The 25,794-nt window shown below is 42.5% G+C and overlaps 1 protein-coding gene and 1 long non-coding RNA gene across 2 annotated transcripts in view; one reads left to right on the forward strand and one right to left on the reverse strand.

Annotated features, from left to right (window-relative positions):
• ZNF644 (zinc finger protein 644) overlaps positions 1 to 14,300 on the reverse strand; it is an 84,496-nt gene extending 70,196 nt beyond the window's left edge. Inside the window, exons 1-2 of the mRNA XM_049808316.1 lie at positions 14,186 to 14,300; positions 11,298 to 11,479 (exon numbers count right to left, since the gene is read on the reverse strand). The gene's annotated coding sequence lies outside the window, so the exon portion shown is untranslated. The remainder of the gene's footprint in view (positions 1 to 11,297; positions 11,480 to 14,185) is intronic.
• On the forward strand, positions 12,939 to 17,851 carry LOC126041932 (uncharacterized). The gene is made up of 3 exons (XR_007507026.1): positions 12,939 to 13,695; positions 15,030 to 15,160; positions 17,745 to 17,851. It is a non-coding gene; the product is annotated as an uncharacterized LOC126041932 (long non-coding RNA).
• The last annotated feature ends 7,943 nt before the right edge of the window (positions 17,852 to 25,794 follow it).

Raw genomic sequence — 25,794 nt, forward strand, 5'->3', positions numbered from 1 at the left:
AAATTTGAATATCAGAAGAGAAATAAAGTCAAACTGAACATATATTGTTTCCTGAAACATGAAGAAGTGCTTTGATTTTACTGCAGCACAGACAGAGCATTGTGAGGCCCAGAAGCAGCAACCAGGGACCCATTACACGCTCCCTCCTGAGAGCCCTGGCTGCCCCCAAGGGCTGCAGCACCTGGCAGGAGGGACCCACTCTGCTTTGGCAACCACCTCTCACCTCTCCCTGTCCCGGCAGGAGGAAAGGTCCAACTTCAGCTGCAGGGTCTTTCCCAGTAAAAATCTTTCAGAAACATCCAGTGATGCAGGTTTCACTGAGGGAAATGCAACCCCTTACCAATCCACCACGGAGAACAAAATGACTTGCTAGGGGGTGAACTGAACATGGGGAAGGGGTGTATGTAACATGGCTGATATTTCTGTGCCTGGTGGGATTTGGGTGCAGACCAAAGAACCCATCTTTCATTGTTGGTACTACTTTTTGTCTTAAGCCTGCCTTGGAAGATGAAGGATCCAAGCAGGCCAGTGCAGACCATCAGGCCTAGACAAGATTGTTCCCCTTCCTCCTTCCCTCCCTCCCTCCCTCCCTCCCTCCCTCCAGAGTAAAGCCTAGTCCAGGAGATGTGTCCCTGTCCCAGAGCCACCTCCCACAGCTTCCACAGGCCTCCAAGGAGCCCTAAGGGCTCGCCTCTGTGGAAGGCAGGACAGCCCTACCCTGCCAATGCTCGCAGCCAGGAGAGAGATGCAGAAATGTTCCCCACCACAGGAGAGTCCTCCTGGCAATTCCATCTCACCGAGCGCCTGTTCAGACAGTTTTCACTCTTTGTTACCCCCGAGAAAATGATGCTCTCTCCAGCCTCACTGAATTATTTTTGGTCCATCTGCACCGGCACGTTCTGCCCTTTCTAGGGCAACCTAGCCCCAACTGACAGAAGTGTAGTTACTCTTGATGTTCCCAACAAGGAGGAAAGGCAAAAGGAATGTTCAGATTCCCCATGGATTACAGCACTGTTAAAAAAACAAAACAACTCTTTGTTTCCAGACTGTACTAATCTATTAGGAACCATTGGGCAGAAATACAGTGCAGTATAAAATTCCTTTTACAGAGGAATTCTCGTAAGGAAGAATTGAAAACTAAGCTTCAAATCCTCTTGTTTGAGTTTTAAGGACAATACGTCAGTTCTAGGAAACTGTCACTTTCCACTCATCATTTTTAATAGGAAAATAATGTTTCTGAAGTTGTCACTGATTGTCACTGATTTTAGCATAGTTGCTGAGAAAAATTTGGCCCTGTATGCAGTCCACAGACTGTGCATGCAGAATTAATAATCTCGTTAACATTACTATATGCAAATGCTCTGAGGATGCAAAGAGAGATTTGTATTTCAGATTAATATTTTATGGGAATTTTGTGTGTACATGATAAATGAATAAATGGAGGGACACAAGGGGACATGCAGAACATGTGCATCATGTGTGAGAACTGCATTAATTCTTAAATGTTTGCAATGGCCACAAGATGGTTAAGAAACAAAAAGACTTATTATTGTAATTACAAAGGAGGAGACAATAAGGGAAGAAAAATGAGAGATCAAGAGGGCTGTTTCATGTTATAGTTTCTCCAGCTGCAGAGCTGGCTTGAGAAGTTCTCCAGACCCTCCTGCCCCCATCCTTTCCACCCTATGTGCCTTCCCCTGGCTGCAGATTACCATCCCTTTAATTCTGCTAATTCAATTATTTGCATGTTCAAGCTTTAAACCAGCTCTTAATTACAACATGGAATCACACCCTTAGTCTACTTGGTCTCTCATTCATTTTCAGCTGCTATATAACAAGGGGCAATACCATATAAAACCTCAGCACTAATACAGTGCTCTGGATATGAAAAAAGAGGCATGTCAGGGAGACTGAGAACAGGTCTCAGAATTTGGGGGTTAAAAAGGAGAGTTATTTGCAGAGAACCGTCACTGGTTCCCCACTGTTTCAGCTTCTGGGTCACCCTCTTCCCCACCTCTCCAGTTGTCCTTATTCCATTGAAGTTTTATTGCTACTCTGGAATGACACGAAGCTCTCTCACGCTTTAACTATAAGAAATGTAATATTGTATTTGTCCAAAAACCTACATGAGTAAAAGAAGATCCCTGAGGGGATATTATTAACTGCCTGCTACTTATCATTGATGGTTATTCTCTGAGACAACTCTCCTGTTTAATCTTTATGCTCTTGACAATAACCCTTCTCTCTTTTTGATCAAGTGTTTAATTTTCTTGAAAGATTTTCTCTGACTTTAGTTATTATTGAAGGGGATTTTAATTTTACCCCAACTCTTTAATGGCTAAATCTTGCATATCCACTATTTCAAATAGGGGTATTTCAGTTACTCTAAGTAAATAGTTCAAGGATTTGGTCTTGATAGGTAGCTGGAAAATTTCAAATCAAAACAAAATTGAAATTGCAGTTTCTTTTCCACTTCAGAATAGAGTTTTTAGTCTCCCTGAGTGACCTGTCAGTGTATTGGAATAAGAAATGGATACTGCTAGACTGCTACAGAGCATACTCCCATGTCAGCAGAGTTTCATCAGCATGAGTGGCAGCCCTGTATGGGAAATCAGTTAGCTGGTTATTTCATCTGCAGCTGATCAAAGATAAACAAGATAAAAAAGACAAACAAAGGGAAGTGGTGATGTAGAATGTATTCTTACTTTCCTAGCCTCCACAGGCAATATTATTGCTAAATTTCCTCTAATTGTTTATAGTAGAACTTTAAAGCATAACAGGAGAGAAAAATAAAGAAAAAACCAGTAGAGGTTCAGCAGAGAGCAAAGCACAGAAATCCTTGAAACCTGCTTGCCTTCCCTTCTCACAAGCATTCTCAATCCTTCCCCATTGTCACTGCATCTCCACAGCCCAGTGGAACTCCAGATCATGGGTAAATACCTAATAATATAATAGTTACATTTAGGGCAGCCCATAGAGCAGGGAAAGATTGCACCATAGGACTGAGAGGTCTTTTGGGGAGGCTTGTTTTGTTTTGTCATACTGGGCACTCCTGTTTCCAGTGACCTTGTTGTTCACGATAATTACAACAGTTTACAACAGTCTTCTGTTCCTGGAGCCAATAAATTATTAGATTGGGCCCATGATTTTGCAACTCTAGTCTGTATTCCCAATATTGGCTTATTGTCTTTGCTTGTCTGATCTTAACCTGTGTGAGTGGAAGCACAGAGCCTCGTCTGCTCCCCCCTGTGCAGCCACTCTCCCTTCCTGGTTCCAGGTTCAAAATGGGACCTTGGCACATCTTTCTTACAACCTGAAGCAAGACAGTCGTTCACTTATCTTCCTTGCCCCTTTTCCACAACGTCCCATCCTCAGGCTACCCTCCCTCCCAGGATGCAATCAGAGAGGTGCCAGGAGCTGCATAGGACACAGCTGCTCCATGACCAGGAATACAGGTGAGGAGAAGACGAGTGCAAGTGAGCAGGGCCATATGCCTAGTTAGCAGACACTAGAATATGCAGATCTGAATCTATACATCTGAGCCTTAAGTTTCCCCATCTGTAAAAACAATGTTGAAATACTTCCCTATTTCTCAAGAAAGTTACCAGGCTTAATAAATTAATTAATGCTTACATAATACCATATTGTCAGAAAAATCTTCTCCCTAAATCAACATGTTTTCAAATATTTCAGTTGATGACAGAAACTAATTTTACAAACAGGTACAACACAGACTATAAACAGTGGCTAATAATCCCAAGATGATCCCCTTAAGATTAATCTAATATTACAAAATCTTTCAGAGTTAGTATTTATTTCCCTTGTTGCATTTTTGTTGAGGCAGTTGGACTCAGCAGCCCCATTTGCTTTCTCAGCATCCAATGCCAGAGTATACAACAGTATGGGTGGAAAGAACGCAGCGAGAGAGAGATGTAATTACCAAAGAAATGGAGCAACAGACTTAAAAAGAGCATGATTCTCACAGCAGGTCAGCTGAAGTGGCAGCTGTGCATTTCTGGGATAGTACCAAGTGTCCACAACCACCTTACAACAGCCTTGTGGCTTTAGATTTTGTCCCTGTTGACTGAAATACATAAATATTTTCTAACAGTACCATTGCTTTTCAGAAAGTACTGGTTCAGCCCCAGCATAGGACAAACTCTCCAATACTTCAATTTTTCTAATCTCCAAGCCTCAAACCAGAGATGTGTGGAGAATCTTTGTGTGCTGCCCTTCACACTTGCATTCAAATCTTCCCTGCTTAATGAGCCATGGGCTGTTGCTCTGAAACAGAGGACATTAACAGTTCAGAAAAAATAAGCCCCTGCAGATTAATCACCTGGCTTCTTCATGGGCCCAGCAGACAGTGTGAAAGCAGAGTATCTCCATATACACTGCCTGACTGATAAGCGTATTAGTTCATTGCTACGCCTGGCTTTGACGAGCATATAGCATATGAGTCTTATTTCATTGTTTATTTCGAATGAATACCACAGGTCTCCAAATGTCACTATATTCACAGAACCTAACAACTGTGCAGGCATTACATGATGTCTTAGCCTTCCCCCTTCTCTGTACCAGTAAAATAATATCTATTTCATGCTTCTTGATTTTTAAAGTGAATGTTTCATTGCTTTCTGAACAGCACTTAACTGCTAGGTATCACTTCTGAGTCCACCATGCAGTAATCCTTGAGAAGACAAGGATCTCAATTCATCTTGAGAACTATACTTTGCTGGAAACTGGCTGCTGACTAATGGTATTCCTGCTCCTTGGTAAACCACTAGTAGCTTTATTGTTACTTGGCCTCACCACTCCATTTTAGTACAGGAGGGATAGTATGAAAAGGAAACAGGATTAACTGTTGGCCAAAAGGATGGCAAACCCATCGAAAGCCCTTTGCCAAACCTTTGACATAGCTCAGGCAGGACACAGTGCTTAATTTTCTGGAAACACAGAAAGGAAACAGCCAAACAACCAGCTATGCTGTCAGCACTATTTCCCCCATCCCACAGCAAAGTAAGCTCAGAAAAGACAAATGGAATATGGCATTAAACAGTTAAAGAGACTCAAACTGCTCCAATTTATGTAATGACAATACCCTCCCATCACCATAACCCACCTCTTCACCCTGCCCGCCCCAGCTCTCCATGGTTCAGGAGACTTTTTGAACAGAGTGATTCTAGCATAACATGAAGGAAATACCAGCTCTATCTTTTGATCATTTCTTATTCATCTCCTGTCTCTTGTTGGGTCAAATCTCAGTCTCACTGAAGTCCTGATTTAGCCTATTAGCAGGGAACAGTGAACTCCCATCCTCATTTCTTTCCTTCACATATATACTAGCTTGTTTCCCATGTTTCCATTTTTATAGCCCTTAGAGGCTACAGGAGCGTGTTGCTTTGATTGCCTTTACCTTATCCTTCCCATAGATCACGCAGGTCAGTGGCATACCTGGAATAAACTGGGACTGTTATTTCAACTGTCAGTCACACTTCAGCTGGAAGGCAGAGTCCTGTTAGCAGGGAGATTGAAGCACTGCAGAGCAAAGCAGAGGACAGTAGTGTCTTTGATGGCAACCATGTGCTTCAGCTCCCACCTGTTAACAGGTATCCATGGGCACCGCTGCTCCCCTGGCACTGTTTCCCTTTGATCACGTTATGTTGCTATTGGAGCATTTCAGTAAACAGGGCCCAGAGCAGGGTGTATGTGTTTCTGTGACCACACACCACAGGCTAGATCCTCCACAGACTAGAAGTCAAAAAAAGCTGTGGTGTTTTCCTGAGCTGAGAATTTGGCCCTATATTCTTAATGTTCCTCTGCCACCAAGCAGGGCCTCATCAGGCAAGATGCTGAGCAGTGTTTGATTAAGACCAGCGTGAATGGAGTACGCACAGCACCGCAGATTCCCCAGAAATGGTCCTTTACAAACAACCACCTGGATGCTACAAAACAAGCCACATGTGGAGACCCCATAAATACAAAGGCACTTCAAACTGGACATCTTTGTAGACCTTCAGCCTCTGCTGGGGTCGCAAGCCCTGGATTTGGGCACATTAATTCATCACTTCTTTGAACAGGCAAAAACACTGCTGAGAGGGATACAAACATGTTTGCTTTAGGATGACACATAAAGACTCTGCCTGGAGTCTCCCAAACAAGCCTTCCCTTTCCTTTACTGGCATGCGAACAGTGCACACTACATGCTTTAAATGGGATTCGAGTCACTTTTTTCATTGCTACTAGAGCACGTACTGCTGAAGATAAAAGCAACTGTCTCGGAAGAGCAGGTATGACATCTGGTACATAGCACCAAAAATAAATCTTTAACTTCCTCTCATACCTGCCAAACCTGCTCCAAGGAAATAAACCTGGGAAATATTACAAATACACACTTCTCTCCGATTTCAAAGGAAGAACTGACCTATTTTTTCTTTGCCCATTTTAAACATTTCCTATGACAAGATCAGTTTGCTAAAACAATGGGCTATGTTTGGAATAACCACAATCATAAAAGAAAATTGCATGCATATGAAAAAGGCAAGTGGCCTGGTATTTGCACTGGAGGTAATTCACGCTAATACCGCTATTTATAGTGCAGCAGCACCTTAGGGACCCAGTCATGCTCAGCACACCTACTTGATAAGCACTATACAAACATGAAATCTGATAGTCTCTCCCCTGTAGTGCACTCATACTTGTGATTTATGGAAACTGGTTGTGTAACGCCATATAATTTGGGAGTGGTCTTTTGCTAAATTATTTCCTCTGGTCATATTTGTGTAATAAGTATTTTCCATATCCTTTCAATAGCTGACCTGGCTTACAAGTAGACAAGAGACTTGTGTATTGGTGAAGATGACCTACTTAAATCAGGAACAATTAAAGACCCAGTTCCTATTTTCAAGCTTGGCTAAGGAACCACACACATACAAAAATCAAATTGAAGAAGCCAGGAGATGTTTCTCAGTGCTACAATTCTGGTCATACAGGAGGGTCTATGAGGGGGATCAAAAAAGGAAGTGCTTGTGATTCAGTATTAGCAATGTAAATAGGACACATTTGGAGGCTGTCACCATCCTGATCGCTCGTCTGCTTTTATTAGTCCTCATTCTTTATTCTTATTGTCTTTGGTTTTCTGTGCTTGTCGTTAAAGTTAGTTATGTTATAGGCATCTGTTTAGCATATTCTATATGAAAATGCAAATGGAGATGAAAAACAGTAAAATAAATATATGCAGCTTCCATGTCATGTATATATTTGACTGTAGCATGTCAAATTCAAAAGAATTGTTCATCACTTTGAAAGTCCGCTTGTTCATTATGTGCATTACTTTTTTACCAGCAGATGGCAGTTTACCATTATTTTAAATAGGTTATTTTGTTAATATCAGATGTTTTAAAGTTCTAAGTGGTTGGTAAAAAGCTTTGAGCTCATTTCAAAGTTAATTTTTAATTCAATTTCCTTCTGCATCATCCCCTCTAGAAAAAGCAATCAGGACTGAGCTATTTGTTTCAGTTTACAGCCCTGCTGCTGACCGAGGCTGAACACTATCTATACAGTTAGCTGACAGCAAGTTCATGCAGCACCAGTGGGCATTACCCAGCTCCAAACACTCACTGATGCTACTAGCTCCCTGAGGCACGCTTTACACTCCCTAATTCCCAGTCTGTGCTTGGGGAGCTGCACACAACATTATTAACTCTAGTAGCAGGGGCAACATGAAGGATGTGACTCTGTACAAAGAGGCCAGTGGTTTATTTGCTGCTGTGTGCCTGGACACTGTCTGAATTTTAGGTAACAAAGAGTTAAAACTACCATCCGGGCAATGCTGCACTGCCTCCTGCACTGCAGCTGAGGAGGACCAAGGGCGAAGGGAGTCTCTGCCAGGAGATGCAGCCTGCAGGGCGCTTTCAGAAACCCTGCTGCTACCCGAGGCCATCCTTTAACCCAGTCAGAGGTGCAGCTACCGTCTCCCCTGGCCTAACAGAGGGCTGAGAACGAGACCTTTCCTAGCAAAAAACTCTAGCAGTGAGCACAAGCAAAATGAAGGGATGGGTCTGTCAGTCCAACGCTGCTTTAACACCTGGGCACAGATTCACCCTGGACATCATCTGACATAAGCAGCCCTCACAGGCACACCAGTGCCATCCACATCCTAAAACCAGGCACCAGGGAGAGACTCATGCACCAAAAGCCTCACTCTCCACTGACCCTGTGGTGACATTGCTCAGTCTGTGTGAGCCCATGTTCCCTTCCTGCCCCAACAACTCCCTCCTTTGTGTCAATACGGGCATTCAGGACAGCCTGCTGAAGCAACACAGTAGCTCACAGTTGGATTTGTTCCCTCATCCAACTCTGCCACCCACCACAGCACACAAATGCTCCTTTTGGCAGCATCAGCCACAGAGATTTTTGCTGGATTAAAGCAATCACATGACCCGCAGCTTCTCACAGGAGCAGTACCAAAATGGCAACAAAGAGCAGAACTCCCCTCACCTTACACCACAGGCATGCCAGCATGGTCTTTCACAGTGTGATGGTATTTCAGGCACACATCCATTTCTGCCAGCTCTCCAGCCACTGAGCACAATGGTGGGTTGGAACAGACTGTACAGAGAGTGGGAAGGAGGAAAGGGCTTCCCTCACCTGCCCACAGGCTGGGGACAGACTGGTTTTGTGGCTGGGATTTTGTTAATTTGTTTTTTTTTGTTTTGCTTACATGGCAAACTGCCCCTTCCCTAGAGCTGCACAGGTCCTTTCAAGTCCTGCAACTTTTGAATTTGTGTTCCTTGTATTCTCACACTGAAGTGGCAAACAAGAGATCCATAGATCATTTTGCATCTGTTAAAGAACTAAACAAAGCTCAAAGTTCCAAAACAATGAGTAGTAATACACACCAGTCTGTAGCCCATCTTGGGAATGCAGTGTTTTCTTTTACAAGCAGTCCCACATAGCCTCTTTTTAATGATCTGCAGAGACACTGAGAAGTTCACCAGCGGTATTAAATTAGAAACTAAAAACAACGTAGAGCGCAGATGTGTTATACAAATGGGCAAATAGAGATGAAAAACATGGGAAGGAGAAAGGAAATTTGGGAAAAACAGGAGACCATTAGAGTGTGGGGAACAATAGGACACATGTATACGTGGTATCAGGCACAGATTCATCAGGGGAGATCAAAAATGTGCTAAGAGAAACATTTCAGCTGTAGCGGAGGAAAGACTAACAGGTCTTTTCTCTCTAATGCTAAAGATTCCTGAAGATGCAGGACGCTGGGTACCCATTGTGGTGAAGCCCTCATGGGCAGAGCTGTGCTTGTAAAATAACACTGACATAATTCCAACAGCCTTTTGTTGGAACAAATAGCAAATGCCAAGTATTTATGAATCACATAATGACTTTTTAGCCTTTGATATTTCCCAAACAATCATTATCGCCAGAAAATACATGCTGATCAACCTCTTTTCTTCATGCGGGCAACTGCACAAGCAAAGCAGATGTCCAAGTGAACCTGACATCATCCTACCAACTTTTGTTTCCATCTGAGAAGTGCTTTAAAAAGCATTCAAAGTAGGTTTAACATCAGTTATTACTCTGTTTGATTACTGCATTCCTAAGATAATGGATTTCAAAATTGTATTTTCCAGCTGAAGATTAAAGAGCCACTTCTAAGCCTCCTACCTTCTTCAATAAAGTAAGATTCAACCTAGTCTCAAAAGTTGAACATTAACATGAAGGAGATTCGCTGTCACCTTAGTAAGTGTTAGCAGCGATCATTTAGCATTCCCATTACCTTCCCACCCAAACCTCACCTGCTCATGTTGAAAAGGAAACTGTATTTCTTATACCCAACATGCCACCTTCATCTTGCAGATATTCAGGGATACCTACCACTGTTGGACCCCAGCTTTTCTGCTCTGCTTCACAGAGTGAAAGCAGGTTTGTGCCTCAGGGCAGAAAGAGGGCAGCTTTTCACGCCTGTGATGCACAGGTACCCACTCCCCCCCCACACCTCACACACCCCCCTCCCCGACATCCTGAGCAGCCTGCTCCCCCTCCAGGGAGGTTGCTGCAAACAGGGGAGAACACTGCTGGCTCACCGCATGCCCAATGTGCAAATAGCATCCAGCCACATTTGATGCTGTGGTATATACTTAGCATTGGAAAGTAACACACATTCCTTCAGAGTGCAAGGCAAGGGAATCTTTTAGTTGTCAGATCATGCACACCAGCAAGCAGTGGAAGTCTATTTAGCTAGCCCTGCACTTCTTGTATACACATTATCACCTTCATAGTGCAGGCACAGAGCCCCAGCACTTGCTTATGACTACAGCATACATCTCCAGAAACAGGGGCAGAGGGAAGAAGGAAAAGAGACAAGATGTATCTCTTGGCAAGGTGCAGAGCTGGGCCCTCTCGATCTCACCTTGCAGAGCCAAGAACAGGTTAGCTGCTGGCCCTGCTGCTGGAGAAAACAGAGGGAAAATCCCACATCTGATGAGAATCCGGAGCAAAACTACGCCCCATGGATTTTGTCTGAAATAAAGCATTGCCTAAATCAGGTCTAATTGCCACACAATACAGGATGGAGCATCTCTTTAATTCCCCCAAAATCTGTCCCAAAGGCTGAGCATTCTTGGCCACTTCATAATCTTGTGCACCGAGTCATACTAAATCAGTAGCAGGACTCAGCCTAGGTTTGCCACTCTATGAATGTGTACTGCCCTGGGAGGAAGGAAGAGTTGCAATCTGAGCCTAAAAGCCAGGGTGTGCATTTCCCCCGCCCCCCCTCCACGGCTTTATGCCAAAAGCAGCGCAGCAACCAGGTGGCTTATCTGCCGTCAGCACCTTCTGTTTTTCTACGTTTTCTATCAGGGCACAGAGAAGCCATGATGCTGAAGAACTACATTATCTCACTTCGCACCAGACTTTCCACCTCCCTCTGTGACTTACCATGCCAAAACCTTTGCCATTTGAGTGATATGGAAAGCAGGAGATGAAGGCTTAAAATCTGAACTTTTGCCTAGAATATGCAGCAAATGTCTAATTAGAAATTAATACTTAGGAGCTGCATTCCTCTACTATAATTTGTTCTGCCCCAATGTATCACTACAGTGTCACTTAGAAGACAAGACGGGTTGAGGTGACGTCTCTTAATAGAGAAACATAGCACAGTACCATGTGGGGAGCAGAAGCAGACTGGAGGCTGACAGTACTTGGCTCTACAGAGACGCCGGCCTGCAGGACAGGGACAGAGGAGCCCACGGACAGGAGAGCTTCGAGACATTAAATACCTGGTGGCTGAGAGCTGGTGCAGCTGCAGCAACCAAGAAGGGTTTGTCTTCATCTGCTGAGCAGGGCTGTGGGCTCCTTCCCGGTGGAGGCGGACGTGGGTGCGTCACGTGCAGCAGTGTCCCTGGAGTCCAGCTTCCTGCAGCATGCTCTGCAGAGGGCAGCAGCTCAGTCAGCGCAGGAACTGCAGCCAGTGAAAAAACCCCACAACACATCTCACTGTGAGGATGTCCCTGAACAAACATCTCTACCTTTGCCTGTGGGTTTCTGGGTAGAACTAAGTCATAGAAATGAGTGTCTCGAACCTGGCACCACAAAATGGAGCTTCCAAATACCTGGATACTTAAAAAAATTGCACTACAATGTGTATAACAAAGTTGGGTATTATACAAACAGCAGAAATTCAGGATTTGACTGTGTGTGTAAAGGAGGCCACGTCCCATCAGAAGCCAACTTATGATTAAACCTGGGAACAAAACAAGGCCTGCACACTTACTTAATGGAGAATACCCTCAAATGAAGCAAACAGCTGAAACAAAAAGAACGATTAGAGTCAAATCCCCTTTCACCTCCTAGCAGTATGTAAAAATGTGAAGGCCAAACTTAGGCAGAGCGGTTGGTTTTGTGGCAAGTTTTCTCTAAGAACTTGTGGTTTTAGTCCAGCATCTGAGGAGATCTTTGGACAAGCTGCAGACTTACATACACTGCAGTTGTTCTACTAGGTTGGGGTGTGGGACAAATGCAAGACTAATTCTTTAGCCAGGACTCACCTACTGTGGCAAATACAATGAATTAAGAATACGCTGACTAGGTCAGTGGGTCCTATAAATTACAAGTGTTGCAAGGGTTACTAACAAAAGAAACTGCAGGATATACTGGGTTTCATTTACAGCTTGTATACTGAAAGTAAGGACCCTCACCCAGCAGTGAATTTTGCTCAATGAAACTCAAAGTTTAAGTAAATGCAAATAGCCCACACTGAAAATGTGAAAAATAAACAAAGTATCATTTAATTTAATTTGAGGGCCCAAGCAAGTCATTCACAAGTCTGTTTAATGTTTAGGAAGAAAAAGCCTTAGTTCAGTCTCTACAAATGGTTTTAGTTACTTCTGTGACTTTCCATCTCTTGAGGATAATCTGCTCCTAATAAGGACAATTGCTTAGATTTATTACCCCACTGAGGTCTTGTTAAAGATCTAACAAAAATCCTATTTAAATGAAAAGGACAATAGAATCTTTAAAGTCAGCATAGAGTTTAATTAAAACCTGAAACAGAATCCATGTCTTTATGCATAAGAAAAGCAAAAATAGATTTCAAAGCTGTTAAACTACATGTAATTGGCATAAACTATCTATTGAGCCAAAGTAAAAAAAAAGTAGGCTATCATATGGAAATCGGAGTCTATTAATAAATAACAAACCTGATACATGTGCATAGTGCCATATTTTTGCATGCATTTTTTAATTTGCCTAATTTGCTAGGCATATCTTACAGCAAACATGAGACACACTAGCTGTTAAGTTGAACATATCCAAAAGGGACAAAAAAAGACGGATTGAAATCAATGCATTAACATGCACCAGCATTTAAAAATGTTTCGTAACGTTCCCAAAGAGAGCATGTAAACTGCAGCAGTCTCAGTGCAAAACTGCTGTAATCTGTGTTCCCATGTAGTCATTATTCACACATGGGAGTATACAGTTCCTACAGTCATTTTTCATGCATGAATAGTTTAAAACCCAAAATCACTGACATAAATACACAAGGGGGACCTCCCTTTTGAAAGTTAACATCTTATGAACTCTGAAAGGGAATGCGAAGATAGATACCAGTGCACGTGCTGACACAGCTCTCCTGCGGGGAAGGGTCTGTGCACAGCTCTCCTGCAACCACAGGTGCACCCAAGCCATCCACAGGGTGAGAGCCACCACTGGCCACTCAGCCCCCAGCTGCAATGCCAAACCCAGCAAGGTCAGGACAGGACAGAGCAGTCTTACCACTTCTCCCTTCTCCCCACCAGCATGCAACTGAGGCCACGCATGTAGGGAAGGGAGGTCAGCCCAACAGCTGCCTTGGGCATGCAGTTTCCTTTTCAGGAGATAATAAATTCTGAGACCAAAAAAAAAAATCCCATAACGCATTTCTGCATTAAAGAAAAGACACTTTTCCTTCTCTTCTTTTCCACGATAAAGGATGATTGGCTGGCTGGGGGCAGGCAGACACACAAGACGGGCTCTGCACAGAGAGGAAACGCACACGAAGGCAACTGCAGCAGCAGCAGTGAGTGTAATGCAGCGGCTGGAAAAGGAGGTAACAAAATGGTGGCCCTCCCCTCCTGGCTGGCTCAGCTCGGCAAGAATGACAAAGCAGAAGAGTCATTAGAGAACTCCAGCTCTGAGGTGGGTCACACGACTCTGGAAAAATTCTGACAGGATGGTATGTTAACCTTCCCTCTGCAGCATGTCAGTCGCTCGCTTAATGATTTAATCAGTTTTGTTAAAATACACTTCAGGCCCACAGTAAGTGGCCATCTTCTTACTTAGGCTTTTCCCCATTTAAAATTACAGCTCTTGCCCGTGCTATAGTATAGTCGGCGCCTTTGCTTTTAAGTTGCCTTTCTGTACGAGTGTTCAGTATTTCGGGCCATCTCTTTTAAGGCCAGAAAAACCTGCCTAAGGCCAGCTGCGTGCCCAAGCCAGCAGGTCCCTCAGAGGCCTGGGGAGGCAGCGGTGGCAGCCCAGGGTGCCTGCCGGCAAGTCTTCGAGGCACCCCTTCCCACTGACGGCTCTGCCATCTCATACTGCGGTGACTTGAGAGGGCTTTGGATAAACACAGTGAAATACAGCATGGCCCGGCTACAACATAAGCTTCGCAATACCTCAAACTCACCTTGCACCCGGTGCTACTAAACACCAAGGCGGAGGGCACGGTAACACGCGAGTGCATTCGGCTAATTTAACCCAGCACCGGGACTGAGGCGTACGGCCAGCTCCGGGCCGACGACCCGCCGGCGGGCGGCGCGCAAGATGGCTGCCGCCCCGGGCCCCGCCCGCCGAGCGCCAGGCCGGGCCCGCCCGTCTCCATGGCGACGGCCGCGACAAAGCGGGGCTCGAGGAAACGGGGCGCGGCGCCCGCGCCCCCGCCGCAGCCAGGCGGCCTGCGCCGGGCCCAGGCCGCCGCCTCCCCCTCTGCCGGGGGCGGGGGGAGCCGCCCCGCGGCGGCGAGCAGCCAACCCGACACGTGCCCCGGGCCCGGCGCCCCGCGGCGAGCCCGGCGCCGGGGCGCTGTACCCCCGCGCAGGGAGCGGGTTGTCGGGCGGCGTTCAGCCCGGCGGCGCCTCGGACCACCCGTTCGCCTGCGGGAAGGGAACGGCGCGGCGTCGGGTTTCCGCGCCCAGTTTGTGCAAGGTGGGCGGGTGATCCCTCGGCGTGCCTCGGGCCGGCGACTGGGAGCCTAATGACGAAGGGGAAGAGTCCAGTACGAGGCCCGTGTGAAAGACATGTTAAAACACTTAGCGTGCGGTGCATCCTGGGGGTTGTATTCCTCGATGACCCTTTTAAAGACGTATCTTGTGAAATCTCTTGTCAGAGTCTGTGGGGAAGCACGGATGTTTGCAGATGTTAGCCAGTACTTGAAATTAGATTGCCAATTCCTTTTGGCGGCGAGGAGCTCATTTCCCATTCCATCCGCATAGCAACTGGAAATGTAAATTTAATGCTCTTCTTTTTTTCAGCTCTTTCACTAGAGATACAAAACCCGGCACGGTTTCAAGGCAATGTGGAAGGCTGTGAAGCTCGATGAAATCTTGGAGCATCTCGAGCACTTTCAACCTCCTCTAAAGCTAACAAGCGGAACCACATCTTGGTGAGTTATTACTAAGCTACAAATAAAAAATACAATTGAAAATACATTAATAGCCGCCAATGGCAATTCCAAGCAGGATTTAGGATCTCTGTTTTATTAATGTTATGTAGTTCACTTGTCCTCTACATGAAACAAAAGCTATTTTCCAATTTAAGGATGAGTGAAATATAACTGTGGAAGATAACATTTTAGTCTGCTTTGCTCTTTGCACACATGCGCTTTTTTTCCAGTGGTAACAGCATTGCCAAGAGATAAGAGACAAGCTTCTCAAAAGGAGGGTGGGGTGGAGTGGAGATTACTCACACATTTGTTTTAACTAATTTCACACAACAGCCCTACAGAACAACGGGATTGGCACAACAGCTGGGCAGTACAAGGTAGGAGCAGAGCTCAGCAGCATCAACAAGCTTTTCTGCCAGAACGTGCTTAACACAGAATTGCACTCTGAGTATTTTCATTACTGGTTAGTTTCCCGTGTCTACACAAGCACGTTCCAGTCATACTAACTGCCAAAAATGTCTGGCCAGTCAGCGCAACCTTGTCTAGCAGTAGAAAACATGGCATCTGCGTAACGTTTGTCCGTAGGAGAGACAGGGCAAAATACAGCCAATGAAGGTAAGGAATGTCCCTAACTTAACATGCCTACATTGCTCCAGAAGCCTCAGTGCTTCATGTAAGCAACAGATGGTTCCTAAAGCTGTGCCTCTGAGGGAGGCAATACTTTGTCCAGTGTTTTTTCCTCCTGTTTTTTTTTACTTACAAGATGAACTGAATTAAGTCTTAGGCCAGATGCCCCACTCCCACATTAAGAGTCATGGGAGGGACTTTTTATTAAAAACACATCTATGAGAGGCTTCCCTAGTAATCTTACCCTGTTGGGGGAATGGATTGCTGACCTTGTCCCAGGGTAAGCTCTGAGGAGGAGGCTGATGCTGGATACATGGCTGCTCTGCATACCTTCCCTGATCCAGAGCCCTGGGACTCTCCTTGCAGGCCTGTATCATGATGTTTCCATGTCTGACACCAGCTCTACCTATGGCTGCAGTCACAGGTTTTTCAGTGAACACTTGGACAGCTACAGCACCTGACACTATCAGCCGAGCACTTCCAGAACATATAAAGGAATACAGATAAAGTACTTACTTCTGTGCATCATCCCACCCCAGGAAAGGAAATCACAGGGCTTCAAGTAAGCAAAAGGTGCGGCCTACAATTAACCAGGGCCACAAATACAAACGTTTTGGTGATTAACTCAAAGGATAGGTAAATGTTTCAGTGCTAACACCTGAAACCTTGAAATTGGATGACACATTTTAAAATCAGCCTCAGAGTGACAAACAACCCAAAGGAGAATATATAGCTACTTTGGAAAGGGTTAATGCAGATTAAATCCTGTCCAATGGCAGATGTCAGTGTTACTCATAAACTCTTCTGCTCCTCAGATCTGCTCTTCCAGAAGAAAAGCACTTTAAGAACGTGACAGACACTTTGCTTTTGAGCACTCTCCAGCAGACCTCATGTACCTGAGTGAGCAGGAGTTCACTCGAGTGAACAGGCCTGTCCCACATCTGTTACAACTTACCCACGTGTGGGACCAATTATCTCTGTAAAGCTAAAACCAACCAACCAAAACCAGAAAAAGGCAAGGTTTAAGAGTAGTTAGGTCTTTTTGATCCTATCCACAGCGACCTTGAATTAGCAATTGTCTTTAAGTAGAAGCTTTTCCTTCTCATAAGCACACCCACAGAATCCAGATTTCTAAGAGCAGGTGTTAATAGAGTGGCAGGACAGAGCTATTCTTTAAATCACAAGAAGTGTGATCTTTTGGAGAGCTACATTAAATAGAAAAGCTTGAAAATTAATCTCCCCATTGTGTCACTCCAGGGTAGATCTTTCTTTCCAATCTTACTTCCCATCTGAGAATTTCCAAATGGTTCACAGACCATCACAGATACCCCTTAGCCTGCTCTAGGGAACCCTGATTTCTCCTGTCAGTTCTAAAGCTTGGGTCTGTCCCGCAAGCAAAATCCCAGCTCCTCCATGACACTGCCTGCAAGATCTTGGCTCACTGCGCTTCCCTTCTCTACCCCACTTGGGAGTGTCAGGTGTCCCCACCCCTGAGATCCTCTCCGAAGAGGAAACATCTGCCTCTTCCCCCAGCAGCCCAGATTGCAGGAGGCAAACAGGAGCCCTCCTTGCAGCCGCCTTCATGTCCTGTAAAATGCCCAGTGAACAGAGCATAACAGGCAATACTTCTGCAGTGAAGTAAAAGCTGATCACAGACACAAGCAGGGAAAATCCAGGACAGCAGTTAATGTGAGGAACAACTGAAGAGGGACTTGGGTTTTTCTTTGAGACAATCCTTTTTGTTTACACAGACAGTAGAAAAGCAAAGTTTTGTTGAGCATAGTTGTTTTTAAAAAGGAGGTATTTTCTTTGCTCAAAATTCAAAGGGACACTCAAGTGCACTAAACATAAACATGCTTTTAGTATTTTATTAGGCAAGCTGCTTCTACTGTCACTATGACTAGTCCTATCTTACTGTCACCTTTCCCCCATTACTTACTAATGCTGCATTTCATAGGCATGTACAGGCAGATACACCCATCTACTAGAACAAAATGCAACAAAGCCTCTACCCAACTTTGGATCTGCTTAAATTGACAGTGAAGCCACACAGTACACTAGGAACTACTTGTAAGTATTCTCAAGAAAATACAAGTAAATAAAACAACAAAACTAGAAAAAAATTTACAGCAGGTCCTATAAGAGTGTTCAGACAAGAACTTAAAGTTATACTTCATTTCTTTTCAGGTTACCGTTTGTTTTGCACTACATTTAAATACTAAAGAATGGTGGCAGGAAAAAATGTTTGTTGTTGTTCTCCGTGTGTTTCTCTAGGCACCATAAGACAGTCATTCTCCAGCAAAACTGCAGAGGTAGGCTCTTGGTGATAGAAAGCATTGAAAAATGATGGCCAGATGGTGGCACAGTAAACGCCCTTCCTTTGAAGAGCTGTAGTGTCTATTAGAAATATTCCTTGTTCCATATGCATATCACAGAGGATTAGACACATACACTCCTCACACAGAACCACCACCTCCCAAAACACATGTCAGCAGAGTATTTACTACCAAATCCAGGAGGAGTTTGTGATTCTAACATTGTCCCCATTAATGAGAAAAATGTCACTATACAAAAGCTCTTTTTTTTTTTTTCTCCTTCTTATCAAATCCTTCAAATAGCTGATAACTAGCTTTTATAGATTGGAGAGTCAGATAGAATTCTGGATCTATTATTTTACTAAAACCCCAGGGGTCAACTTATCACCTGAAAACCATTTTACATGGACAATTTGACTTTCATGTGGAGTGTCAGAACATACCCTAGATGGAAATCTAAAATAAATTATATGGAATACTGCCTTCTTTGTGCTGAAATTTATCGGTCCCACACTACAATAATTTTGAAAATTGTATCCCTTAAGCTACAGTGCTGAGATATTATTAACTGCTTGAACTGAAAGAGCAGTTCTGATTGGCTGCTATAAATTCTATGGACAGAGACTAATTTCTATTGAACCACATGCTTATCTGAAGCTGTTTTCCACTATTCCGGGCTGCCAACTTTATTTTCTTCTAGAACACACTGCCCATTTTATTACTATCATCCTCAGCATGCACTGTCAGTTTGGTAAATCTGTTCCAGAAGCTAAGAATGGCATCTAAGCTTCTGCTAATATGGTTGCCTGAGACAATCGCACCCATGAGAGAGGGAGGGAGATCCACTCGTACCTCCTATCTTCCTAATACAGGTTATTTTCCTCACTAAGCAAGCCTCCAGTCTCTGAAATGCATCTCTGTGATGTATCACAAGATAAGAAGACCTATTTCATGGCCCACACTTTCTTACTCACTTCTATTGCCATACTTCTGTTATAAAATTGTTTGATAATGTGTTGATGCTTTGGTGAATGCTCCTTTTACATCTATTAGTACATTTTTTAGAAACCACCCAATTGACCTCAGAGCCTAAAATCTTCATCATTGAGGAGATACTGAAAATGTTAATGATCCAGCTGCGGGGAGACTATTCTTTGAGTAGAAAATCCCAGCTAGACAGAAAAACCTCCTCTAGGCATAACATGTAAGACAGAAGAATGGAGCCCTGGAAGAGAAGTTGTTTATTTCCTGCACCTAAGTAACCTAACAAGTCTGGACTACAACAGGTAAAATATTACACCACAACCAGAAAAAAAAATATATCAGAATCCTAGTAATAAACTCTACTGCCTCATTTTCATTCAGATAAATTAATAGTCTTTATAAACTGAAAGAAATTGCTAAAAAGGAAGTTCTGACCTGCACATCCAAGTTTCTGGACAGCACTACTTTCATTTTTTCTTTACTAAACAGTATCAAGCCTCTCCAAGAGGCATTCAGACTAATCACAATTCACTGTGGCAAATCAATCTCTCTGAGTAGACAATCTATCGCTTCTGGGAATGGCTTTCAGCTCAGTAAGGCCTTTGCCAAACAGGGATTTGAAAAACAAGGCTTGGCAGGTCTCTTCCAAACCCTTTACTGCCTGGCTCTCCAACATCCTTCATGTCAGGATATATCTAAGAAGTAGCAGGAACCTGTCAGTAAATGAACACTCCATTGTAAAGTCACAGTCACAGCCTTTCAGGGAGGGAAGTGGCTGGTTGACTGGAACCCTGTGTTCGCTTTCTCTCACACCAGCTGACTTCCCAAGGGTATTCCCCAAGGATCTGGGGGAGCTCTGCCAGCTTTCCTGGGAGTGGTAGGGGTCTGTTCTGCAGAGCTTGGCTTTGCTGGTGCCTAAGCTCTGTACAAGTATTGGTGCTGAAGCCATGCTGAATAGTGTAACATCCAAGTTCAGCACTTAAGACGACTACTATGTTGAAGACAGTTAATTATTAAAATAATCAAGTTATACTTCTACTAAAATATCATATTTTAGAGAATTTGTGCAATGAGCTAGAACAACTGGGATAAAATGGCATATATAACTTTAGCTTTGAAACACTTGTTTTTTGGTTTGGCCTTGTATCTCAGTTGGTCAGTGGTGGCCTATGTCAGGCAGAGATTTTAGAAGCATGAACCTATCTTCAAAAGTAAAGATAACCTGAGGAAACTATCTGGAACAGTAAAAGTAATATCCCTGTGTCTGCTTTAATTATATCCTACTATTTATTATAGTGACTAGAGCAAGTTAGCAGGACTTTTTCTGTCTTACCCAAACAATAGGAATTCCCTTGCATCACAAATTCACAGTACTGAAGGAAAAGTGCCAAGTTTGGAGCTGCCTACTTGCATTAATAAATATTCTGAGCACTTTTAAGTGCTTAAAGTGTTGAGATAAATGTTTTGGAATCTATTTCTACAAATGATAGCTTAATTAGCTCAAAAGAAGAAATTCACAATTTCATAGTGGGCACAACTGACACAGCCTGAATCTAGCTGGAAGCGTGATCAGGTATCAACATGCAGCATTTTAAAAAAAGTTACACAAGCTGACCTTAATATGTGTGACTATCAGGTTTTCACTCTAGAAATATGTATTTTTCAATATCCTTTTCTGAGCAGAAATCGTGTCATTTATATGCAAATCAGACTATATTCTGCAGCTGTTTCTTCTGTCCTGAAGCCATGGGAATTATTTGCACTTAATAAAGCCTCATAAATAGGTTTTGCCTCTAAATGGGTGGGGGAACAGCAAATATATCATAGCCATTTACAGTTACAAGCATCTTTTTTATTTTGAAAGTTACATGCATCCTCTAATAGGAAGTTTCACAGTTACAAAAGAAACATTGTTTCATTTATATAAACAAAACACCCTTACAGCCTTCAAACCAAAATGTTTTGCGTTTTTCCTTATGCTCAACTATCTAAAAATGCAGAAATTGTCATGTAGCATCAATCAAAAGGACAGTCTGTATCATTATTACATGCTAGCTCCATGTAGTATATCTTAAATACAGGAAGAAATTCCGTATCTAGGCACTTTTATTACATTTGAAAGAAGATATACCTTCTTTATACAAAGTATGTCCACCCAGTATAATCTACTGCATTTCTGCAAAATGTGTAATATTTTTACACACCACCAAAGAGATGTGCCCCTCAAGTCCTGGCACATGGTAACAATCCATCTAAAAACCCCAGGAGGCCAGACTCGGGAACACTGAAAGCACATCCCACAAGACCAGAATGAAAGTGCAGTGTTTTAGTGTGGTAGCTAGCATACTAAAGCAAATTGGGAAACAACTCTCCCTAACTGGTATAAACTGTCTGGATTGGGACCTCTTGTTAAGAACAGCACATGCAGTGCAGGACTGCAAGTTAACAGTAGCCCAGCTTTTCCAGTCACTTCACAACCATAGGGAAGAGCAACAGTGAGACAAATCACTTACGAGGATGGAGTCCTTACCCCAGCCCCCTCCATCTGAAATACCTGTGGAGAGCACATGGAGACCAAGAGTTACAACACTGGGAGAAAAGTGAGGGCTTGGACATATATATTTTTATCTCAGATAGGTTTAAAGAACAAATACAGAAATATGGTTCAACTGGGGTGGCCCTTATTTCAGCTGAACAGTGGCAGCCCATAAACCACTGCCCTTTTTCTATCTGATTTTTTTCAGCCAAGCTGAGCTTCATCACTGCAAACTATCAGCATACTGTATGTGCCTCAGTTATTCTCATGTAAGCCTTCAATAAATTCAATGTGCCGTTAGTCCTCTGCAGGAAGTGAATTTTACCCTGACCAGTACCTCCTTTTCTATTTCCTTGTTAAGCAAAGGAGCTAGAAAAAAAACAGGCATTCATGGATCTCATTTCATGGAGATCATTTAAAGATCTGTCAGTAAAACAATTGACATGACACTGGTCTCTTCCTTCTACATAAAAAGCAGAAGGGATGACATGAAGAGGTATGCAAGATACCCGTTCTTTTAGAAGAGATACCACCGATTCTGTCATAATGATGCCTTAGAGAGGTATCATTTGTGCTCTACAAAATGACTGATTTTAACTATTTTTCAGAATGGTGACTTCTGTTCACTCTTTATCATTATGCTGACTGCCTTTAAGAGCACCAACTTTTATAACTCACATAACTATTCTGTGACAGTATATCTAAGTAAAGGTATACCCAAATAACAGGAGTCTGACTTGTCACAACTGCCATTATTAACAATTACTGTAATGTTTAACCCATTAAAGTCTTCAAATACATAAATAAAGTCTAAGTAATTAAAATGATCATGAGACATGCTGCATACAATTAAAATCATGTCCCAATACATTTACAGTACTCTATATGCTATAAATGTACCTTATACACAGACGTGTCTGGCAACATGTTTAAACACTATACTTATTTTTCTGCTAACAATTTTTGAAGATCATAGGGTTTGAGTGCATATTGAATTTTCTTCAAGCACAGATACGGTTGACCTCAGTTTATATTTTGAAACCAATATATGTGATAGGACAAGGAAGCATATAAGGAAGTTGAAGTTAAATTAAAAGCAGGTATGAGCATGTATTTTATTACAGAGAATCAGACAAGTAAGATAGTAAAATCTGACTTCTTGTCACACTGAATTTTCTTTTACTACTCCATTATGGGAAACAGTATTTTTATAATGTAAATTTTATAGAATCATCCCCAGACTAAAGTCTGTGGCATTCTGCTGTATCGCCAAAGAATTACTTATACAATCCCACTGATTCAAACTCAACACACTCATTTAATATTACAACTCTATGCAGAATTAAAAACAAGGATCCTTTCAGACTTTAACAATGTTTTAATGTATTTTAGTCTGTATTTTATCTATTGGTAGTAGCTTAGTGAAATTTTCTGATGTTATCCTGTTGAATTTAATTAGTCTGTATTATCATCTGGGCAGCACCTGAAAGGAAGCTGCATGCAGCAACATTACTGGTACACAGCCATCTCTTGCTGTACAGAAATAAGACTATTCAACTTAGAAAAGTTGGATCCTTATGTGGGTAAAAGAACTCAGGTGTTTCATGTGCACAAAAAAGGCAATATTCAGTGAGCCTGGCTGTGAATTTACAGCACAGGCTGAATTTACCTGCTTCTCCATGCTAACTGTATGTGGTCACTTTCATCATAGGTAATTTGGCAAGTTCCACCAGAGAGCAATTCAGCCCACTTACAATCTGAATCGTCTTCTGACAGTGTCTGCCCCTATCTAGTGACTATGCAAGGAGTCCAGGTAAACTAGGCTTATCAATTAAGGTGATTCAGTTAAATGACTAGAATTACAGCTCTTCATAGCTATGTCTATACTTAACGTTTTGGGGTATGACCTGGGATTTTGGTGCCCTGGTCATTCATATAAATCATCTGTGGAGAAACACCACTGTTCCTGCCCAGGAGCCACCAGATTTCCATGGAAATCAGAAGATGGTGACGGGCAGGAGGTGGGCTAAACATAGCAGTAGTATAGTAATTCTGAATTAGCTGAGTTTGGAAGTTTAATTTCAAAAAAATAAATTCAGATTTGACTAGGTTTTTCTACTTCTGCAGTCAATTTGCTCTTTCTGCCTGTATTTGTTTTGAAGTATAGTCACTGTGTATCGGCAATTAATTACTGCCAGAGACCTACTATGGTTATCACTTTTCATCTTTCAATTATTATGATTTGAAAAATGGAACAATAACAAATGCTACCATATGAGAAGTCATTCCTTCTCCTGAGATAGAGAACACTTCAGCATATAAGTACTTCCAAATTGGTTTTCTGAAAGCGATTTAGACTTTAAAGAGTCATAGAGTGAATATGAATAATGAAGCAAAACAACAATGCCAAATAAAGCCCTTAACTCTAAAAAAAAAAGTTTTTGCACCAGAGGTTCAATATTACTGTAAAGACATTGCAGTATCGAAAGATTTATAGTCTGAAATCTACGACAGCATCTATTGCTGTCAGCAGCAATAGCACAATTTTGTAATTTTCCAAGGATGATATAGGATGCTGATTTCTTGTGAGAAATAGAGACAGGAAATGATCTTATAAACCATCTGCAAAGTACTCTGAATAGTCTTGAAAGTACTGAAATGCATTTGTTATTGTGTGTTCTGACTATGGATCAAATTGGAAATTAAAGCCTTTTAAAAATAAAAAAGAAACAATATGAATACAGTATCAGAAAATAAATCAGCCTGAATCTTGAAGAAACCCAATAATGACTACTGAACTCCTGCACTAGGGAAAACTACGAGGAAAATAAAATACCTGCCTGCAAGGATAAGTTTCTTCGAAGTAATAGTCTAAATATAAATAGTCTAAATATAAACCTACTCCTATAAACTGACTAAAAACAAGTGGTTATATTTAGACTATATAAAAATTGAAGCAAAAAAAGCAATAATGTCAATTACTTTCTAGACATAAGATAAACTACCAAAATATTTCCCAGAAAAATGGAAATATACCTTCAGTGTAGAAATGAGGCCAAAAAACATCTGGAAAAAATACTTCCTCAGTACAGAGAAATAAATACAAGCTTACCTTACTAATTTTTATGAAGACCTAAGCACAATCAACTTCTGCTACAGTCGTTACCTCACAGTTCAGAACCTTTAGAAGCAGCTTCATGCAGGCTAGCGGGAAAAGTGCATCAGAAGCATCCCTGGTTTGCAGGTGAGGCCTGAGCAACCAGCAGATGAGTGAGGTTTTGGAAAGTTGCAAGCTGTATAATCGCAAGATTATATAAATTATATGTTCACAAGATTGTATTGTTTCCTTCCTTTCCTATTTTCCATGTTTGAAGCTCAGCTTTGTGTTGCCATGTAAAAGCTTTTGTCAAACTTGAAGAAACTCAGGAATAGCTTGATTAGTTGTTGCAAGCTAAAACCCCAGGGAAAGGCAGGATATAAAGGCAATTAAAGAATACTATGTAAATATGAACTATAAATTGAAAAAAAATGTTGTGTATTTCAAGCAGCAGGGAGAGTCCGGTGCTTAAACATCGGCATCAAGTACCATTTTAGATGTCCTAGAGGGCCTGGAACATCTCCATGTGGGAGACCACTGCTCTTCTGGCACGGTAGATGGAGCCAAGGGAAGATTCTCTGGAGCACCTAAAATTACATTTGGCACTCTGCATTCTTAAATGTCACCCTGGCACAGAGCCGGGAAGTGACTAGGATGTACATGACTACGACTGCTGGGCTAAACATAGCAGTGGTATAGCACTTCTGAGTTACCTCAGCCTGGAAGTTTAATTTAAAAAAAAAATTGAGACAAAAAGAGATCTCGCATACTACTAACCTCCAGATACAATGAAATATTGGAGGTACAGCAAAATAAGTTATAAGCTTGGGCATGCTGGAATTAAGTTATAAGCTTGGGCCTGCTGGAATTTGCACAGTCAAAAACATATAGAATGGTGAGTGTTGAGGCTGCTTGGGCTAGGCCATTCTTTCATATGGACAGAGTTATACCAGAAAGCAAGTCAAAAGTGTAAGGAAACACTGGAGTCAAGTAAAATGTTATTAGCTGAGAGAAATACAACCAGGTAGTGCAGCAAAACATGGTTGCATTGGGTTGCACCACGAACAATGTTGCA

This window comes from Accipiter gentilis, chromosome 8, assembly GCF_929443795.1.
Source record: "Accipiter gentilis chromosome 8, bAccGen1.1, whole genome shotgun sequence".
NCBI lineage: Eukaryota > Metazoa > Chordata > Aves > Accipitriformes > Accipitridae > Astur > Astur gentilis.